Source organism: Anopheles maculipalpis, chromosome 2RL, assembly GCF_943734695.1.
Source record: "Anopheles maculipalpis chromosome 2RL, idAnoMacuDA_375_x, whole genome shotgun sequence".
Classification (NCBI taxonomy): Eukaryota; Metazoa; Arthropoda; class Insecta; order Diptera; family Culicidae; genus Anopheles; species Anopheles maculipalpis.
In genome coordinates, this window is record NC_064871.1 from 65,715,186 (window position 1) to 65,729,748 (window position 14,563).

The 14,563-nt window shown below is 41.3% G+C and overlaps 2 protein-coding genes and 1 non-coding gene across 4 annotated transcripts in view; 2 read left to right on the top strand and 1 right to left on the bottom strand.

Annotated features, from left to right (window-relative positions):
* Positions 1–14,563, top strand: part of LOC126556080 (ubiquitin carboxyl-terminal hydrolase calypso) — a 332,487-nt gene that overhangs the window by 276,769 nt on the left and 41,155 nt on the right. The window contains exon 2 of one of the 2 annotated variants that reach the window (XM_050211278.1): positions 4,113–4,123. The exons of the other annotated variant lie outside the window; for it this stretch is intronic. The gene's annotated coding sequence lies outside the window, so the exon portion shown is untranslated. Of the gene's footprint in view, positions 1–4,112; positions 4,124–14,563 lie in introns of those variants that run through there. 2 annotated transcript variants of the gene reach the window in all.
* Positions 1–14,563, top strand: part of LOC126555968 (matrix metalloproteinase-2) — a 274,794-nt gene that overhangs the window by 21,312 nt on the left and 238,919 nt on the right. The gene's annotated exons all lie outside the window — the stretch shown is intronic.
* Trnar-acg (transfer RNA arginine (anticodon ACG)) lies at positions 558–630 on the bottom strand. The gene has a single exon. It is a non-coding gene; the product is annotated as a tRNA-Arg (tRNA).

Genomic DNA, 14,563 nt, shown 5'->3' on the forward strand with positions numbered 1-14,563 from the left:
TTGGTGCTTTGGTCCATTTGGTCAAATTTAGTTAGATTTCGTGAAACATTTTCGGATTATGGATTTATTTTTCTTCTTTTTTTTCATTTAAGATGGACATAGAATTTGGTGCTATACAAATGCTAGGAATAATACAATTTTTAAATGATCAACAAACTACGTAAAAGGATTTTTATTTGAAAGATTATTTTGATCGTAATCTTACAGTGGTAGCTACTAACCTGATGGCTTTACAAATTTGACCGTTTTGTTGAGACAAAAATTACTTAATTTGAAACTCATTTTCTACTACTAGCCTATCGTATCTTCAACCATGAAATTTGTTTTCTTCTGCTGCGGCTTTTGATACTTCAACATGTACTAAATGCTGAATAATGATAATAATAATAAAGATGCTCAATAATTATTTTTAGTACAGCACGTTTTTCAAGTATTTTTCATTCATTCGTCGTTCTGTTTTGTTCCATCATGTTTATTAAATTTTGAAAACGTTTTCCTGGTCCATCAATTCACAAACAGCACATGCCATACAGTATTTAAAAAAAAAACTTTTCACTCGATCCTGCCAGGAGTCGAACCTGGAATCTTCTGATCCGTAGTCAGACGCGTTATCCATTGCGCCACAGGACCCCTTGTGATGAAGGGCGCTCGTTCAGGGCCTGACGCACTCTAATCGATTATGCTTGTGTGAACGATGCGTGAGCATACTGCGCAGCGACCCAACTGCAGGAGAGGCGTGATTGCGCAACACTGTGTTTGGTTAAACGCCGCTCTTGATGCTGATACGCCTTATCATACTGTTTTGCTTCGTTTCCGGATGATGGCGTTCCGTAGGCTGTCTAGTAGATGTTCTTAAAGAGGTTTGGTCGAGGTCATTACACTTTTTACCAGCGAATCAATGGCACTTATCATTTGACGGTTTTATTTTATTTCCCAGTAAAATTAGTCGCATTTTTATATAGACAGTCAAGGGTGACACTGGCGTATTCACTATACAAATATTATAAATCAATCGATGAACATCCTCGAAGAGACGATTTGTCACACGTTTATCAAAGAAATAAATCGTTCACGCCCATTTGTCATCGTACACTCGGTGTCAAAATGTGGAACAAGTTACACAAATGTTTATGACAAACCCTTCATTGTTTGTATGAGGCACACTGTCCGTCCAGCTTGTCACAGGTAAATCCCAATGCGGATGGGACGAAAAAAAAAAGGATTGATTCTTTGTACCAGAAGTGTTTCACCGAACAAAGCAACCAACCTCTGAATTGCCGCTATCCATTAACCTACTCAGTAACCTTCTATCTTGTGCAGTTGGAAAGCGACATATCCCCTGTAGGAGGAAGGTTCTTATTTGGCCATCTCTTTACCCTGCGTTGTCTTCGCGTCGCGTTGTTGCTAACAAGTCGCACGGATAATCGTCTGGTGATTATTGACCATGAAAGTGCCTCCTGGGAAGATTTGCACGACGCCACCTTTCAATTGCCCTTCATCTTTTGCCCATCATCGTCGTCATTGTGCCGTCGGTCGTGACTGATCTCTGCTGCATCACATCGCGTCAATGCAATCATTAGCGGTGTCACGCCTCGTCACGAGTGTCTGCAGTTCTGTGGCGGTGGTGAGGTGCAGTTCTGGGTACAGTCTTTGTTTCGATGCAAACCACCAGTTGCTGTAAAAGGATAAATGAAGGCGAATATCATTCTATATAAAACAAAAATCTAAACGTTTGCAGTTGACCTAAACATCGTAAAGAGGACATCTCGAAGGAGAAGAAAAAAATTACAGGATGTACTATAAATAAACTTTAGTTTCAAACTTACATTTTCTTGAGTACATTTACAGACTGAACAAGAACTGTTGAAACCGCATAGCCAATTAAAAATTGCAAATGTTTTTCCGTTGATTCATTCGACACAAGTGACAAACGTGACATATTTGTAAATGAGAGTAAGAATCCACGAAATAACACACTTCTGGGTGTAAATAGTGAGCGAATGGGCAAACTTTGCAAAATGGATTACCCTGTCATGCTAAATCTGGCCGCGCGACATACGGGAAAAATGGGTTCGTGTCAGAACGCCAAGGTGGTCAGCCGGCGGGGGGACGAACAAGCGCCACTGGTCGGTACGCCGCGATGTGTTCCGGTAACACGCACGGATGACAAAACACGCCGTCTGTGTTTAGCGGTCGGAATCGCTCTGTCTGTCAGCGATTGTAGAAGGACATTTATCTGGGGGCACGCTTACACACAGCATTCGACAGTGAAGGAAATGTAATAGAAAACGACGGACAAAAGTATTTCTAATTAGATCTTTGTCGTAAAGGAATGAGTTTTGTTAGATATATTTAGCGCTCCAATGAATAAGCCGACTGATTTACCTTTACGTCAATTCAGTCACTACCGGGTGCGGACACTAACTCGCTAACTCTTAGTTAGGAAGCTAGGAAGCTTGTAGAGTTATTTAAAGAGAATAAACCATTATTTATCTCAATATTTGCTCGCTCGGGGTGGACGTTGATTTGATGAATGCAATACTAAATTAATAGTTCACTAGAATTGGCGCCACACACACCAGACGCGTCACACCGCTTTTGTTTGCTTTTCTCTTTTCGAAACCAAAATTCAAAAACAAAAACGAATCTTACTCATGCGTATCGTGTTACGGTCTACATAGGCCCGGTTCGTTTGCGTATGCGACTAGGTTCGATGTTACGTTAGCTAGCATTTGTGGATGAATGTTTAGTTTACGCCGGGCCGGTGGTGATGCTGCCGGCCAACATCGGACACGTTAGTCAGTGTCATTAACATTTTATTGCAACCGAAAGACAGGCCGCCGAACACAGACCGCCCGGAAGTCCAATTTAATCGTCCAAGCACTAATAGAGAAGCGGTCGGGATGAATGCCCGGTTGTTATTTGATGAAGATCGATTCGAGTGTGAAGTGGGCAATGATTAGCTTGTGGTTCATTTAGGAGAAGATGATTTTATTGCTGTCGTGTGAAACATTTGACCGTTGAATGTGTTGAAGGAAAATGTATAAATGATTATGAAATAAACAGCAAAAGTCAACGTAAGTATTTGATGAGTAGAAAGTCTGCGAAATGAAGGCATTTCGGTCATATTGTTAATTTTTAAGTTGCCTTTTTATTCTTGTTAGAAAGCTTATGAGCTCAACTAAATACAAGATACAAGTTGATGTTCTCGTCTAGAAAGCATTGTCGAAAAATACCCTTCTAAAGGGGATCTCGTCAAGTTATCCTAGATCTAGGGAAACCAGTGCTGGTGAATTCATCTTCAAAAAATCTTTCAATCAATTTAACCACTCCAATCAATGTTTAACAATAATTATGATTTAATCTTCCTCTATGAAAAGAGATAAAATAGCACTTTAACCCAAATTCAAAAGTTCAAAAAAAGGCAATAAATTTGCAGAAAGAAAACGACCAAAGTTTCCCACCTAATGGTGTACCGTTTTCTTCAGCGGTAATGAAGTACATCTCTCAAGACCAATTTACTGTCACAATCAGTGTGTGTTACACAAGTTATTTGGTAAATCAGAACCAGAACGAAAAAAAAACTCATCTTTCACAATACCAAAGCAATATTTTTATCCACTCCTCCTCCAGGTCTCTCGCAAGGGAATTGTCCCAGCGCACGGAAAGGAACCTCTGTTAACACAACACACTGACATCGAGCAATATCTTTTCATCCCGTCTTACTGAGATTTTCCTTTGTTTTTGTTGCTGTTTTTTTTCATACTATTTTTTTTCCGCTGGAACGAATAGAATAGAGTCACAGATTTATGATATTTTCCATTTCCCGGTGCGATTTCTCTATCAAAGCAAAGCTCACGGACCGAATGTCTTGAAAGCGGAGCAGGTTGGGTTGGAGAGGATTGGGTGAAGAATCCGGACGGACGGGGATGGATTGCTGCGCAGGATAGTGTGAAGATGACAGTCGTTAGCTAAATGTCAAATACCCGGGTGGGACGTTTGTGGAGATCCGCGGTCCGGAGATAGTGGAAGGTATTGGTAGGTAATTTATGATATCATTTTACAGTACGCTTCCCACGGGCGGCTCGCATATTAACACTTTTGCCCCAAAGGCGAGGGCGGGTAATGGTCTGTCGTAAACATAAAAGCTCCACATATACGCAGGAACACACACACACGTGAAGCGTAAACTGCAGATTGGATTTCTTGCAATTGTTTTTCTCTCGTTGTTGTTCATCAACGGATGCGTGGATTGTTGTTTGGGTTGCGAGAAAAACGATCGCCTGTGTGCCAACATGAAAGCGAACAGTATACATGTGTGTGTGTGTGTGTGTTTGTGCATGAACACATGTTGGGTTTATCATCATACTTTTGCTGAACGCATTTTCACTGGATGTAAGCGTCTCGTTACAGCGGAAGGGTTTCCGTTGTGTTATTTGTTTGTGGCTTGTTCATTCCTATTGCCTCAACTGCGAATTGGTGTCAAATATCGCAAAAGTTTCCATGAATTGTTGTTGTGGAGAAATTCGCAGCTGCTGGATTGCAACCGAATGCATCAAACAACGGTGAAGGTCGTCTCCATACATCCAGTTTTTTTTTTTTTCATTTTCCATGCATCGACCATCGTGTCCAGCAAAAATCTTTATGAATCCAGACGGTGTCTAATGGGTGGTGCGATTTTCTTAGCCTCATATTTCTTTCACTCATTTATTTGCTCGCAAAGCATTAGCTCTCGATATGGTAGTGGTGGCATCCATCATCCGTGCATCAAACTTTTGTCCAGTTGTGGCGATTCCGTCCTGGGATGATTTTCTTTCCCCATAAGTCATGCGACTTTGCGTCAAAGACGGCGATTCTCGAAATTGGGTTTATTGTACGCCGCTAGAGCAGTGCGAACATTAGCGTGGATAATGCTTGGAGACATGGGAGGGCAACATAATTTATGTGCCTTCGATGCTGTCCAAGTTCTCATAATGATTTGTAGAAGGTGTTAGTAGACCGTTGGAGGAACCCCACGCCATAAGCTGGACCCGCATGAGGGCGCTTGCTCATCGTTGATGGTGCTGAAGTAATGGCAATGGCCATAATTCATCGGCACAGTTGTACCGATCTTTCCTTCTGCATGAGAAACACTGCACGTTCCTGGGTGTATTGAATTAGTTGCATATTGTTCGAGATGTGGCATGGGTTCATGCATTAAACATCTGTGGAAACCGTTGCACACCACTGCATATGCTGGACACTGTCGCCTCACGGATCGTTCCAGTGTTATCGTCGTCGTTAATGTCCACTGCTGAGTAAGCGTGTCCTTTTGAAGAGTTTTCATGAGAATGAATATTGATGGTGAAAAATAGACAATGTTCGTCTCATATGTTTGGGAGAAGACGTCTCCAGATGTTCATAAATAAGTGACAAATGTTTCGGATGTGGTTCAGCATAAACGACCACCAGTGCAGTCCTTAAAGTTGGTGCGTACATATGGTACTGATCGAGCATAATTAGTGCTAAGATGAATGTGGCTTTATGCAAGATATTCAATTTAAATTACGTTCGAGGTATAAGTAAATGAAAATATTTTGTTTTATTTTTTTTATTTTATAACCTGTCTACTTGTATGATTTTAATTTCACTTGAAACGGGAAAGTCCGTGAGTTCAAGTCGCCGGATTCAAGCCCGGAACCTCTATCGTGCAGAAAGCATTGTTGAGAAACACTAGTCTTTGCAGGTGCCACAAGTGCTTAAATTAATTTTGTTTAGGGTTTTATCCATAAATTTCATGATTTTGACAAAAATATATGAACAATTGATGAACCATCAAGTGTGAATAATTGTAACACATAAATTATGTCATCCTTAAGCTTCGGCTAGCCTCCGCCGCCGGCTAGTGTAGAATAAAATAAACTAGCAATTACGAGCAATCTTCCCGGACCTAAAAACCAGTTCGTTAATGATGAATATTGATTTTTATTCTTAAAGTTGTCAAATATAAATGTCTTGCTGAAGGTTAGGTATCAGCATAATTACTCCCATGTACGAAACCCCCCCAAAAAACCCTGTTATTAAAGAAGAAAATCCACATCTTAAAAATAGACTCGCTCAAAGTAGTTCATGCACGTATGCATCCATCTGTTTACGCTGCGTTAGACGCCATCTCCTACACTATCTTAATTATCATGTCAACAGCACGATGCCGCGGAATAGCCAGCAATTAGCAACGATCTTGTCAAACAACCGCGTTTCTCGCCCGGCGATTTTCTTCATCGTTTTTGCCTCTCGCCTGGGCTTCCAGCACGCGATGGTGTTCGTTGATAATCTTTGATCTCTTGTTGGCGCCTTGTCATGTTCGATGGGCGCGGAAAGAGAGACAAAACTGTAAGAATGGCCCACCTACGCACGGTACGAGACCAGGGAGACAATTCCCTAGAATGGATCTTTAGGTTTATCGGTGGCAGGCACTGTTATGTCACCTTTCGATGCACTCGATGCCAGGAACGAAGATAAATGAGCGGTTGAAGTCGAAACATCGACATCTCGGTGACACCTACGATGGCAGACATACAGCAGTGTCCCAGGGGGGGGGGTTGATGTATTTTAAATGTAACCGAATGTGAATCCGGTCCGACCGCCACAAACAGCAGCATGTCAAGGATCTCATTTTTCGATTGTATGGTAGGCTTTCTAAGAACAGAACTGCCATTTGGCGCTTCTCGGAACAATACGAGACGATGAATTATTTCTTTTGGAGGCATTTTTTCAACAATAATAATCAATCTGCTTGTTAGTCACGGACGGGCATGAAGGAAGGGAAGAAGAAGGAGATGGCGAAGCAGAATCGGAAATATTCTTCAGTGTTTGTGTGTGTGTGTGTGCTGTGCATCCCAAAACAGTACACGTTTCGATGCAGGACCGGATGTTACGCATAAAACATAAATGAATTAATGATGGATTGGAATCCTCCTACACGTGGGTCTTGTCTTCAATGTGTGCTCGTGTATGTTTCGTATGTGTTCATATCTTTATCGTATGGTTTTCATTCGTTTGGTTCCCTTTTGATGAGAGTGTCATGAAGTACGTATTTAATTTATGTCAAAAATCATTTTTATTTTTTTTTACATGTTTCAATTATAAAATTTGTAAACTTTTTCAATATTTTCGTATTTTATTGTTTAATTTGTGAGTTTTAAATTAACTACATGCGAATATTGTAAAAACAGATTTTTTTATTATGTCCTCTTGTGATTTTCTTTTATTCGCACAAACTGTCAGATTCCATATTTGGAAGATGGGAAAAAATCACAAATACCAAACATAAATGTCTTCTTGTACTTTTACTTCCAGTCTTTCAGCATTACTCATTTGGATATTTTCGTCCAAAGAGCATCTTCTTTGTGGTTGCTCGTCTGGTGGCTGCACAGCGTTTCTTCTTAGTCAACAATCTTTCTGTTATGCTGTTACGTCTATTCGGGTTCGAGAATCGGCAGCGTTGTATGTTTGAGCGTTTGAGAAGATTTGCCTTGTTTAAATTTCATACTCTCCCCTTGCCTCTTTGTGGTAGTTTACGGGCTCGAGCGGATTGCCTTGTCGAGGCAGCCGTAATCCATCAAAACGTAGCATTGTGAAGAGTGGCGAGAAGTTTCGGTGGTTACGGACGAAACAGATAAAACTGGCACGTGCTCTTTGGTGTGTGTGAGTGTGTGTGTGTGCATTAGGCAGAAGACACTGGAATCTTTCATCTTGCAAACGGGAAGAAAAATGCCAGCTCAATGTATTTGCATGGCGTCTAAAGGATGAAACTCCAAGACACAGAGAAAAAAAAACTGCAAAGCGAAAGAACCAGACTGAAAAGCAAATTGTAGTGTATTGTTTACATTTTGGAATTTAGCTTTTTTCTTCTTCCAGGGGTGGCCGGTAATACCTGTTTACAAACCATAATAGATTGTTTGATTATTTATCAAACCATTAACTATGATTCTATGCAACTCATTCCATCCTTGCTACCCATCTGTTGCTGTTGCTTCTCCTGCAGCGGATCAATGTTTGTTATGTTTAGTTATTTCTGCAAGTCTTTGTCCCGGTCGTACAAACAACTTTGAAAGATCACACATTTGCTAACCATGAGGAAGCACGCTTGAGTGTGGTTTTTGTGCTCTCTGTTCGCATCCGTCAAAAGGCTCTGAGATCATCAAACGTACGACTGGGTCATAAAGCAACATGAAGAAACTGGACTCCAACAGTAAGAAAAAGACCACTAAAAAATTGGGATCACTTTCTTTCTGTTCACTACACGCACCGATACAGTTTTGTGAGTCATCATTAAGACGCTTCTTAATGTATCTGTTCCACACTCAAGTTGAGCCCAAAATAAATGACGTCAGTTTCGGGTTTATGCTTATCGTTCGCAGTAGATCTCAAAATTGGACTAAATTGGAAATGATCTAATCACTTGCTCTATTCAAAATATTTGTCACATGTTTTGCTTTGAAACACACACAGGAAAAAAAAAGGTACAGAAGAAATGTTCCTTCAACTCGGTAAGTCTGGAAGCCTATTGAGAATGATCAGCTTCCGGTCCAGTTGAGTGAGGATCGGCAGTATGTTCTGTGCATTGCATTGTCACCGTCACCTTTTAGTGAGTGGTTCAGAAGGCACGGTAAAGGCGATAAATGCACGAGATTCGAACTTTCGATAATGGAGTTGAACACTCTTCGGACACTGACGGTGAAGAAAGCATCTTTAGAGCCTCATCTATGAGATCTTCTTCAGAAACTGTTGTCCATTGAGGTCCAGTATGTATCCATCGAATGCTTCAGATGTAAATTGATAAGCAATAGCGCACTTAAGGCGCTAAATGGTCCATGCCTTATTGAGCTATAAATAACTGCATCTTAAGAGCTGATGGTGGGGCGTACTGCATCAATATTGAACGATAAAAAAGATGAAATGTTCGTGAATCGGTATAACCGTGTTCCGAGATTTGAACCTACGGAGCACGGTCGCTTGCCATACGGAGATATTTTTTTCTATTATCTTGCAATCTTTTAAAGCCACCTCTGGCAAAGGTAGAGAGATCTTGGCGAGGTGATAAATGTACTCGATTGCTGTGCATGATACCGTGACAAGATGACACGATGACACGAGATTGATTCGATTCCCATTCAGCAGCAGCGCGGTGAAGGTGACAAAATCAATCGACAACGACTCGACGACTCGACGACCAATTTTGGTGCTGGATTTTCTAGACGTCATAGAGGAAAAAGCAAACACCAGCCACCTAAAATCGGCTCCACGAGTAGAGCGAGTCTCGTGCATGAAAAACGCGATTGCTGTTTAATTGAATTTCCCAAACTAATTAACCGCCTGCGCGCAGTGGCGATAAATTGAATTACCTTAGCGCGACTCGATTCTAGGTGCCAAGCCTTCGTGGATCGTGGAAAAGCACTGACGCGGACGGGGAAATCTGTCCTCGAGTGGGATGGAGTGGTTCGTGTGGCTACCCTGAACATTGACAGCCTCGTACCACACGCGATGAACTTAATCAAAGCACTAAAGTTGAATTCAATAATTTCAATTGATCAATTTCCTGTCGTTGATTACGATCATAAAATATTGACATGACGGTTTTGATGCTGAAAAACGGTCGCAATGGTCGAATTCGGAGGATGCGATGCGTGTGGGTGTGTGTGTGTGTATGTGGGATAAGCCATAAACAGGGAAGCTGTTCGAGAAAATTATTAGCTATTCCATTCAATGGAACGGTTTTCAATAAGGTTCGGCGAAATAAGACGAGCCGCTGATGCTGAAACCGGATTGATATTTCATATTTTCCTCAAAATTTAAAGTGAAAGGGTAAATCGTTTCAGAACAAATTTTCAGATTTATCTGAACATAGAAGAAATCCTCATTTTTAAGTTTACCAAACAAAATGTTTCTTATTAAACTCATGAAAATCTATAAAATATGCACTTACTTGCTATTTCCTCGAATCAAATTATTTTTTCACAATCAATCAAACGTCAACCTTATCATTCAATTACAGGAACCGTGAGTAACCTTAGCATGAGCGAAAAATATTCATAACAAGGCTCCATAACTAGCACACGAGCCTTTCAGTGGCCTGAAGGTTATGGAAATCGGACAGTCGAATTGTCACTTTTTGCAAACCGATCATTTTTCATGGTCAAAATAGGCAAACAAACACACAGGAGAGCACCGTTCGGTGTGAATCGGAAAAAATGGTTAGTGAAAATATTCATCCCTCCTCACCATCCCCTCCCTTCGATGCAGTCATGATCCTTGAAGGCAAATCGTGAGGTATGTGCGGGAATGTTCTCTGCCCCTTAGTAAAATACGAACTTCAGGCTCGGAATGATTGACAAGAGTTTGTAGTTCATCGAGATACGTGCAACGCCAGTCCGGTGTCCGCGGGCTGTTTTGTTTGCGATGGCTTATTTTTACACGTGCGTAACCAATATTTTGGTAACGACCATCACCGGTCCGATGCCCACAAGGACTCAGTTTTGCAAAAAACCCGTGTCGGCATGTTGGTGTGCAAAATGTTGTACGTATTTGTGTCCATACGCTGCTCTCAACTTTTCGATCGAGTTTTACAAGGGTAGTAGGGTAAAACAAAAAAAAAAAACATCCACCAATGGAGAACAAGAGGGGAATGTTTGGGGTGGTATCCCTCGGTTCGCGGTTTCACGATATTATGTATGGGTGATGGGTGAGGCCACCCATCGCGATAGGAACGTTATTTATGACCACGCGACTAGTCCAAACACATCGGGAAGCGTTCGAAGGTAAATGGGTGGGGTGGGGAGAAACTGGACGAGACGTACCAGTGGGGGGGGGGGGGGGGTTACGTGTGGAAGTGAACAGCAACTCCGGTGGTGGTTGACGCTTTATGACATAAATAAATATGGTTTTGAAAAATGATGATACTTTCCGCAAACGAACTTGCTGGCAAGGATATACACTAGTCCGGGGTGGGTGGTGTGAAGGATGGAAAGATGTTCTCGGGAGCAGGGTGGATGGTGCGAGTAAATTATGTATGCAGTGCGCGTGGCCTCGGGTAAGAAAGTGGGAAAGAATATGGCCAATTTTTGCGTTTCACAATATTTCTTTTTTTTCCTGTGCGTGTCCTATGTATTGGCTTTGAAACGGATATTTTTGGAAAGTAAGCCTAAATGTTCGATGATTTCCAAATGACACGTTTGCTAGTTAATAGTATTCAATATTGCGTTTAATTTACTGTTCTAATTCGCGTTGTATATAGATAGTACTACTAATTAAATGAGTCAAAATAATAACATCACATACATCTGTACTATTTGTACTGTATTTTGTGTGTATTTTGTACTGTATCCGACAAGTAAGGTGACATTGGATATCAAATTTCGCGCGCCATAAAGAAACCCTTTGTTGGGGTTTTCTTGGGAGCCAGTAGTTAGTCTCCACGGCACGATGCTCCAAAGAGGCGCTATCGGAAACAGCGAGGACAACATCTGAACCATACCTGACATCCATCCACAACCGAGCTCACCCGGGTTAAGGTGCACTTGAATTGAGGGAGAAGGACTACCCTTCAAATAGAATATTAGTTTGACGAATTGTTAAGCTAGATTTAAGATTAGATTTTAAGGAATAGGGCCTGGCCACCATTACGAAATAAAAAAAAAGAAGCCCTTTGTTTTTATTTTTAGTTGTCAATATGTATGTTTTTGACAGTTATGCCTCGTTTCAAGTCACAATATCAACCCGGCTAGAAGTGATTTATGTCGAAGAAAAATGTGTACAAATGGTACAGTGATTTCAAGAACGGCCGTGAGAAGATCGAAGACGAGGACCCTAAGGGGAGACTATCCACCTCGATGTCCGCGTCGTCCAAATCAAGGATTTGGTGGTCAACAATCGTCGGTTGACGATACGACACCTTTCGGAAAAGGTTGGGATTTCCAAAACCTCGATCAACACCATCCAAAGACGATAATGCTCCCTCCCATTCTTCTTCTTCTTCTTCTTGGCTTAACGACCTCAAAGGTCATGCCGGCCATCGAAATGGCTATTCTAGACTGCCGATACCACGTAGTTGGTTAGTCAATCCTCACTACGGGGGGATGGTCCGGATGGAATTTGAACCTCGGTCCTGCCGTTTGAAGACCGGCGCCGCTGTCGCCTACACCACCGGACCGCCCTTCTATACGGCCATCATTTTGAGGGAGTTTTTCGCAACAACTGGCACCCATCTTGTGCCGCAATCGCCGTATTCGCCAGCTTTGGCACCATCAGATTTCTGGCTGTTCTTCTGGCAACAGACTTCTGGCTGTTCAACAAGCTAAAACGGCCGCTTCGGGGACACCATTTTGACACTATCGAGGTGATAGAAGCCGCAGCGACGACAGAACCAAAGGACTTCCCAGTATCCGCGTTTTCCACATGGTTCGAGGAAGTGGAAGAAGAGGTGGAAAAGGTGCATTCCATCGGAAGGGGATTACTTCGATCTTCATTTGGCTTACTAAAAACCATTTAAGAAAAAAACGTAGTCAGTTTATTTTTCTTGCACAGTAGAATATCCCCTCATCAAGCAACGATCCTCTCTTACGTACAGTAGAGAGTAAACTAACCCTGTAAAAACAGGTGTACTCCCTGCAATCCTATGCAATCCTGCAAGCTGGAACCCTGCTTATCAGGCATCCGATTGCGAAAGATCTTGAGAATCACAAATCTTAAAATCTATCATCCGAGATTAATTCGAACTCTATTCATAGAGAGAGATTTATCGAATAGAATTTTTCTTCTGTAATTCTCCGTATCTCTATATTGTAATTAGAGAATTATTATAATAGATTAGATAGGTTAGATAGCCTAAATAGCATTTTCTCTATAAAATAATGCATGAGATTATTCCTTTCAAGAAGGCCCTTAGCTAACCTTTCACTGCCATACCTGACCAAGGAAACAATTTCTTTTGGTGATTTTTACTTCAATCCAAAAGAGTCGTAAGAAAACTGCAGCGTAAACAGTTATGAGAAGGAATCCTGAATACTTGTTCCAACCGAACTAAAACATGGAAAATTTAATTATTGTTACATAAACCTTATTTTAGTTCTTGAACTTAAACTTGGTACACGAATTAACTTTCACTCAACTTCTTCACTCTGTTAGGATAAATTAAGTGTGTGAAACTGAACTTTATCAAGTGAAATTTGCTCACAACTTCTATTGATATCTTCTTTGTCTCTTTCTTTACAGGTATGTAGCCGTTTTTTTTTTTTTTGCTCAAACATTACTAGATGCGAAACGTTGGGGTCTGTATTAAACATTCACAGTAAGCTATCGATAGTAATTGGTCTAGAAAATGATTCTTTTATTTCTTGAACACGAATTCATACACGTGTCAGTCTGTAGTTTGATTTATTCATGAACCACCAAGAGCATCAATTAAGGAAAGCTCTTAAGTAGCCGGCAATGCTGTTTGTAATACGATATACGTCCGAAGCCGATTGGGCTGTACTGATGTCGCATCTAATTTGCAGAATCTATTTCGATGCCTGTTAAAGATAAGAAGCTCCTTCCGGATGACGGTCAAATGCTGATTGGAATCGGGTTACGAGATAGTTTGATGAGATACGATCAGAGCTGTGGCATAGATAACATCGACTTTGGTTCTATCGGTTTGGTCAGCTGAACTGGTAAAGTTTCACATCCATTGTCACACATAATTTCCATTCTATCGCATCAGCAACCGTGCCACTGTGCAGTTCGAGCCTCACCACAGCGGCAACAGAGTGGTGCGTAAATTGTAAGCTCTCACAGCTTGTCCCAATGGGTTGTACTGGACCTTCTAGAAGATCTCGAAGGATTCGCCACAGTTGGGATATACTTTTTGTTTGTAAAACATTTTTATATGAATTCCTTATTGAACAAACGTTTTGTTCTACAATTTTTTTAATTTTTTCCAAACAAAACATTAATTAAAAACAGTTTTACGTGTACACAAACTTCGAAAGAATCTATTTTTAGCGCTTTAAAACCCCACTCTCTTGCGATCGCATTCATCCCCTAATGGTTGATTGTTGACTTCACTCGGAAAGCTCTAATTGTGGGCAAGCATTGAACCCATTCTACACTGGTTATCATGGTTCGCTGACGCTCGAAATAGAGAAGATGCTTCGTTTGCTGGTGCGTTTGCTGTTTAGAAATCAAATCACAACCACCGCTCCGATAAGGTGACATGATAGTAGCATCGGTTTCGTGCTGGAATGCTCCAAATTTGAACCTATCACGCACCATAGCGTGCCTACGATGAACCGTCCATTAACTGTATGAACCTCCATCATCGAAGGTTCGAATCTAGCTTTCTCTCACACCTTCCGCTGGTTTTTAGACAAGCATTGCAATGAATTCGTCACATCCAAGCGATGAGCTTTCTGTGGTTGAGCACACAAAATCAACCAACGAATCATGGTCGCCTGGATCCTCACAATTGCATACAGCAGCAGGATAGAATTGGGCACTCTTTCTATCCCGGTCCCGGTTTAGTGTATGTGTGCTGGTCCGGAAA